Source organism: Mytilus californianus, unplaced genomic scaffold (assembly GCF_021869535.1).
Source record: "Mytilus californianus isolate M0D057914Y unplaced genomic scaffold, xbMytCali1.0.p SCAF_9, whole genome shotgun sequence".
In the NCBI taxonomy this organism is placed as follows: domain Eukaryota; kingdom Metazoa; phylum Mollusca; class Bivalvia; order Mytilida; family Mytilidae; genus Mytilus; species Mytilus californianus.
The window spans coordinates 62,547,607-62,555,908 of NW_026262745.1; positions in this window are offsets into that span (position 1 = coordinate 62,547,607).

Genomic DNA, 8,302 nt, shown 5'->3' on the forward strand with positions numbered 1-8,302 from the left:
ATACGTCTTTCCCTGTATATAGTTTCTTTGATTAATTAATTGAGGACTTCATCTGCATATCATAATTGAATGCTCCAGACAATAATTTATAACCCCCAAAGGTTAACTTGAATCCTACAATAAACTACTTGCTAAAGAGTGCCGTCAGTTTGACTGTGTGAAATATAATCGGAACGATATATTCGATATCTCTTTTAGAGAAAAAGCAACACTACCACACCACAAACGAGATGGTTCAAAGTATGCAGATATCAATGGCCAAACGTCGAAGAAAACCCTAGTATTACAACAACTTGGCAAACAAATACAAACATAAATCAACAGTTGACAAAACTGTACACGGGAAATTAGGGGAACGAAAAATTATGCAACGTGAACCCCTTAATGCTTTTATAGTCAAGTTCTCCGGAAGTTTAGGCAGCTTCAAATTCCGATAAGTGGCATCTGTCGTATTTATCACGACGAGGAAAAATCAGTAAAAAAGTTATTGTGACGGCTTTTTAATATGTCGTATTCATGAAATACCAGGAGAGTTATGATAAATTGTACTAATGGTAAAAATTAACAAGTAACTGATTATATGTTACATTTCAAATACAGTCTCAATGTGATTCACATCGAACAACTACATACTATGAAACTGTTCAAGTCTTACTTAGAGATCGATCGATTGACAAAATGACAAAAGTTACAAAAAAATCTTTGATCTCTAAAATGATACTCAAATTTTTCAATGCTATTACATGTTAATCACAGTTTTTAAGCTTTTGTATTCTTCATTTTGTATTACGTAATTAAACTATGTTGTTTTGTATACATACACATGATGCATCGTGGAAAGTGTCATTGCATTAATTATACAGTTCAAGATCAAATAGTATAATAACCAATAGATACATTAGTTGATATATTTTTTTACATTAAGTGTAACGACATGCCTGTCTTTTCTGATCATTTTCTCTTAAACCTACGAGTCAGTCACGAACAACAAAATGCATAAAAAATAAAGCCATTAATTTTATTTTCGATTTCAAACATTTTTCTGAAACATAATTTTGTTTTGTTTTGTTATCCCAAGACCATTGCAAACCGTACAGAAAGCGAATGCAAAACACAGAAATACATAGTTTGGCCTTTTTATAAAATATCGTTTAAACGTGTGACAATCTTGTGATTGTTGGAATTTTGATAGCGTTAACTTGACTTAAAAATAATCTGATCTTTTTATTAAAAGTAAATAAAGTATCTCCCTAATATGCTCTTAACATCAATTAATCTTTCATGGTGTAGTTTTTTTAACTAGACCATCAAGAAGAAATGATGTTAAAAGCATATTAAACTGTGTACAGCTCAGATGTTGAAATTAAAACAAGTCGATACGCATCAATTTAAATGATTAAAAACTGATAAAATCAAATTGAAAAGGAGATACTCTATCAACGCTTGAAAACAAATCTGATTTATTTTATGTGATGTTAAACTAAATAAACTTCTTTAATAGATTTAAAACAGTAAAGGTTTCAGATTTACAATGTAATTATGATCGCATTTCTACATTACAAAAAACTCTTGAGGGACGGTTACTAGTTTTGATGAACTAAAGACAGTTTTAACCAGTGTCTGCCTATAAAACTATAAGGTCTACTACAAAAGATCAAGTAACACGAGGCCACAACAAAAAAAAAATAACTCAGGAGCTGCCCACAGATGCGCTGATCCTGTTCACTAGTGCATATTATATACCTGTTGTGTTGTACGTATCAAGTTATATCCGGTCACCTCTCGTATTCCGTAATTAGTCACGTTTGAAAGGCTGTCGTTTTTAATTTGGTAAAGCAATAGCGTTTAAAAAAACCAACCGTGTAACAATTTATAAGTCGACTTACTTTTAGAAAAATTTTATTCTAATTTCTTTAGCTAGCAACAACATAAATATGTTCCTTCCTAATATCCAGTGGCATTCAAAAGTGATAGTAATTTTAATTGTGACGTCTCGCACGTGCATCCCAATTTTATTGGAATTAGAAAAATATGTTTGTTTACAAAGCAAAAGAAGAGCGTCATGATACATGTAGCTAGAATGATTGGGTATTGCTTAACGAGATACCAGTTCTAAAAAGGTTTTATCGTGACGAGAGTCATACAATTCCTCAAAGGTACCACGCTTCTAATTGCGTTTGCCAGACGCACCTTTCGTCTATATAATACTCGTAAGTGACGCTCAAAATAAAAACGTCGCAATGCCATATCAATTACGAGTTAAGCAATAAACCGAAAATTCTTAAAAGAAATGTCAAATAGGGCTAAAGTTATCTGTGCCTTGGCTATAAAAACCTCAATGTTTCGAACTATTCAACATTTTCTAAACAATAAATTCACAAAAAAATAACATATTAATGATCATGGTGATATTTTATGTCAATTAAAAAAGAGATGACAACTGGGCTGGTGATATCGTAATCGAGGAGGGAAAATATACCAACAGTTTATACCATACAAAAACATAAGTGTATTTTAGATCATCCTTGACACAGATATTTCGTAAAAGTAAACCAAGTCATGTGTGTAATAAATCATGATCATGTCAGATAAAAGGCATCAGATTTTAATTTAATTCTACAAATATGTAGGATTTCTGAAATAGCAATATCTTTGAACAAAAAAAAATAAAATTATGAAATCCGTATTTATACAAAAAGAGTATAAAGTAGATATAAGAAGATGTGGTATGAGTGCCAATGACACAACTCTCCATCCAAGTCAAAATTGATAAAAGTAAACCATTATAGGTCAATGTACGGTCTTCAACACGGAGCCTTGGCTCACACCGAACAGTCAGCTATAAAGGGACCAAAAAATTACTAGTGTGAAACCATTCAAACGGGAAAACCAACGGTCTAATCTATATAAAAAACGAGAAACGAGAAACACTTATGAACCACATCAACAAACGACAACTACTGAACATCAGATTCCTGACTTAGGACAGGTGCAAACAAATGCAGCAGGTTTAAACTTTTTAATGGTACCAAACCTTCACCCTTTTTCCTGAAACAATAATGTAACATCACAACATAGGAAGACACACTATAAAATATCAACTGAAATAGCTTAACTCAATCAAAGGACATATTAACACCAGTGAACATACACTGACCAAATAAATTTGACCTATGATACAATGTAAATACAAAATAAATAAACTAAGGGAAGAATAATAAAAGTAACATGCTATATCGGTATGAAATGTTAAACTATTTAAGAAAAACAATATGCTCGAACAAAAATATCAGCCATTTTCAATAACTTTAAACACAGGTAAATGAAAATAATTTTGTTGTTAGGTATACGTGTACAGTTCCAATAGAAAAAGGAAATATTTTTACAAAATAAATAATTTGGATGTTCATAGTACGAAGTGAAAATTTATAGTAATACCAAACACTTAACAAAGCTGGTATATAGACCAGATATAACCCTGAATAACATCAAATAACAAAAAAGCATTACAAATAGTATCAACAGGTCAAATTAACAAGAAAGTACGATTTGAGAGTACTCGCAGTTACTGACAGCTAATTTAAAGCCAAAAACAATTAATAATAAAAAAATCATGCATCAGAGACTAAAATCAACTAAAACACATCCCAGGGATTTAGTATTTTAAAGGCATATTTAAAAGACATTGATAAAAACATAAACAGTAAAATCCACTCAAAAGTCAGACATTAACAGCCGGGCTCAGTTATAACCAATCTTAAAATAAGCAAGTAACTGTCAGGAGAACTGGTCAAGAACAAACTTTAGAACAGTTTCTGAATGAGCGGTTCTACTCTTTAACAGTGTTGAACAGTTCTAACCTAGAACAGTTTTGGACAGACAAACATTTCTAGTCCAGAACAGATTGTGACATATTTGTCGTAGATTTGTTTAGGACAGATCTGCCCTAGAACAGATTCTGATAGTTCTGCCCTAGAACAGATTCTGATAGTTCTACCCTTGAACTGATGCTGACAGCTCTACCATAGAGCGGATCCTGAAAGTTTTTTCTTCAAATCAGTTTTCTCTCAATATATAAAGTTATTTATTTAACTGATTAATCAAACACATTTAATGACATTTTTTCAATTTATTCAACTTATTTTTTTTCATTTGTGGAACTTATTTATTAATCTTATTTATTCAACTTTTGAAAAAAGAAAAGACGCTAAAATCCTTATACATAGTTGTTTAGATTGCATTATTAATTTTTTCAAAATTTTTAATTTTACTCCCAAAGATTTCAGTGAGAGTTTTTCCAATCACTTGGAGTCCGTCGTTCGTCGTCGTCCGTTACATTTTACAAGATCTTCTATGAAACAACTGCGCAAAAATTTATCCAAACTTGGCTACAATCAAGATGGGGTATCTAGTTTAAATAAAGTATCCGATGACCCCGCATGCAAACCAACATGACCGACATTTCTAAGAATTAAATATGGATACAATACTCGTTTTGTCATTTATCTTGGGATTGCTATAGATAAAGAAAATCTGACGTATTAAGAATGTTGAGAATGTTGAGATCTACATTAGGTTTTTTGCATCAACATTTTCAACAACTTTTTACAGGTGTTATTGCCCTTAACAGATGAATTTTAAGATGTTTTTCTTTTTCGTCTATTATCTTGAAAACAATAATAGATAGATAAAACATATATAGCAAAAATTATCAGCAACATACATGTATGTGACATAAGACATGTAAGTAAAATTGAGAATGGAAATGGGGAATGTGTCAAAGAGACAACAACCCGACCAAAGAGCAGAAAACAGCCGAAGGCCACCAATTGGTCTTCAAAACAGCGAGAAAATACCCGGAGGCGGGCTTCAGCTGGCCCCTGAACAAAATTGTGTACTAGTTCAATGAAAATGGACATCACACTAAACTCCAAAACATATAAATGAACTAAAATTAAATAAATATACAAGGCTAACAAAGGCCAGAGGCTCCTGACTTGGGACAGGCGCAAAAATGCGGCGGGGTTAGACATGTTTTGTGAGATCCCAACCCTCCCCCTATACCTCTAGCCAATGTAGAAAAACAAACACACAGCAATATGCACAGTAAAACTCAGTTTAAAAGATGTCCGAGTCCGATGTCAGAATAGGTAACAAAAGAAACTAAGCAAAATGACAATGATACATAAATCAACAAATGACTACTAGCAGTTACTGACTTGCCAGCTCCAAACTCAATTAAACTGATTGAAATATTATGTCTTCATCATATGAAAATCAAGCACAATCCCTCCCATTAGGGGTTTAGTATCATACCATCATAAAATATATGAGAAGAACATAACCCGTATCATGCCAACAACTGGTTTTAGAATAAATGTGTTTATTTCCGATGCAAAAAGCCTATGAGTGAATCAATATTAATACCAAAATATGCCATTTTTTATGACCTGAAAACAGTACAGGCATGGGGCGAATTACATTGTAATGTAATGCATTATATTACAATTACTTTGACGAAACCATACATTAAATTACAATTAAAATTACAAGCATTTATCAAAGTAATGCATTAAATTTCAATTACTTTTGCAAAGTAATGCATTGAATTACACATTACATTTGTAAATTTTATTATCGAGTTAAAAGAAAAATCAACATTTTGAAAAACAACACAAAGTCACAAAAGATTCTAGCATATGCAGTAACTGTTCCATGTATTGAATTTAAGTATACATGTAAAAAGTCTATTCAATACGACTATTACATTTTAACATCATAAGATTTTCGAAGGTTTCATGCTGAATGATATTTCTGACTACCCGACTGTTTCACAAAACCTATCAAAATGTATTGCTCTTCTATCTTTGGGTTTAAAGTTTCAATGTATACATCTCTGTGTTTTCTCTGAAAAGAAATTACAGAGATGAAGTTTAATACTTATTTAAACTTAATGTTAACTTTACTTTTATAATTTTGCATTTGTTTTTTAATTTCAATCAAAATATCTACTGGGAATTTCTTTCCTAATTATATAATAAACATAGAGCTTAATTTATGAACAAGTGTAAAAATGGTGAAAAGATTGATTGTAAAACAAACTAATTAGTGTGTTATGACAATTTACAATTATCTGTTATTTAATCATTACAAGGTGTTCATTGACCTTTTGAAAACAATTGAACACTTTTTCAGTAATGATTTTCAAATATCAATCTTTTTATGCAGGAATATGTATAAAATAAAATGAATTAAAAAAAAAACTCAATCTGATATACAGTGTTGTGTTTTTCATTTAGAATTGTAAATTGGTCATTCTAGTATTTATACCACTTTATTATTTTTTTCAAGTTCTACCTGGGACAAGGCTTAATCTCCAAATTCCCTCTAGTGATTTATGTAAAGTGTGAAAAATAAATAGAAGATAGAAAATCAATATTCGAATGATTATGTTCTTAGTTAATCAAGAAATCTTAAATTCTGCTTTAGTTAAATCTCCAACAATCTGTCAAAGAGATATAGTATGTGAAAAAAGTAATGCCATGTAATGCAATTAAATGCATGAAATTACACATTTTTTTGCTAAAGTAATGCATTAAATTACAATTAAAATAATGCAACAATTGCTGCAATACACATTACATGCAATTAGTTAGAAAAATGTAATGCATTACCATGCATTACAATTACAAATTTGCATTACCCCATGCCTGCAACAGTATCGTAACTATATCCCTTCTGAATAAGTCTGTTTAAATGTTTGGTTTGCTTTTGAGGTGAATGTCGACATTTTTGTGCTATGCATATAATATTACCATAAAAGATTGGATGAGAAATACCTGAACGTATAAGATGTCCATGATGTCTGCATGTTGATTTATATTTACGAATGATGCTCATGTACCGATGATAAAATTTAGTAAATGTTTTGACTAGTTTGTGATATCGGAAACCCTGGTGTAATAATTTTTCAGTAATACAGAGATTTTTTTCGTTAAAATCAAATACGTTGTTACATACACGAGGGAATCGAACAAGTTGGGTGGGATTTATAAACACCATAAGATGGTGACAAGGGAACGTCACCATCTAAAAATTGATAATTAAGATAGGAAATGAAAAATTATCTCTTTTATCATATATTTTGGTATTAAGCTGATACATATAAGGCAACTCGGTAAAATTGTTAGTCGACCATTAATTGAAATAATTGGCCTTTTAAGACAATTTTTACCATGTTTTGTATTTTTGTCTATTATCTTGAAAATTATATTGATAGACATGATAGATGTGAACTTTAAATTACAAAAAATGATAAGTTCTCTAAATAAGTCAACATGCTGAAATCGGCAGTTGGCTACTTATTATTGGCCTTTAATGACGATTTTTTTCACAAATTGTTGCGTTTTTTACTATGATCTACATATCTATAATAAATAGATAGAAACTTAAAAAATAAATGGCGAATGGGACACAGATGATGCCCCCGCTTTCTTATAACGTTATAAAAGGACATAACTTCGAACACCCACATTCGAACTTGATCTGTGTTTTATGGTAATTAGCATTGTGTATAAGTTTCAACATCTGGTTGAAGCAAACTAAAGTTAGAGAACAGAAACGAAAAATTCAGCAATTTGGTCAATTTTTAAAGGCGCATAAATCTTAAACGGTAGAAGTGACGACACCCAAGTTCAAACTTGATCTGTCTTCTGTGGTAGTAAGCATTTTGTATAAGTTGCAGAACATTTGGTTGAGGTAAACTAAAGTTAGAGAAAAAACTGCAACAGGGTTACTGTGCATATGATCAGGTACTTAACATCAACAAATGTATTGCTGTAAATGAATTTTCTATTTTTTGTTAGTTCTGTCTAAAGTTGTGTTTTATCATGCTTATTGTCAGTGAGGCAATTCTTCACAGAAGGCGAACAGAGTAGGACACGGGCACGTAAATTTGACCGTACGGGTTGCAACAACTAACATACCCCATACCATGCCATACAATAAGCTTTAGAGTACGATTTTTCACATATTTAAGTTGCAATGTTTTGTGATTTTTAAGCATTCCTTGAGTGTCTTCCAAAAAAGATCAAGCAATTTGTAAGTAGGACATATAACTTCATAATTCCCCACATGTTTTTTTGATATACATACTTTTAGTTGCAAAAGTTTAGAAAAAAAGGCTATGTTTAAAAAATCACAATGAATACAGACCAAACGTTCAATTTAGTTCGTCAGACGCTGTTTGATTACATAAGCTTCATCAGCGACGCTCTAATCAAAACTTTTGGCAGATCAGAAC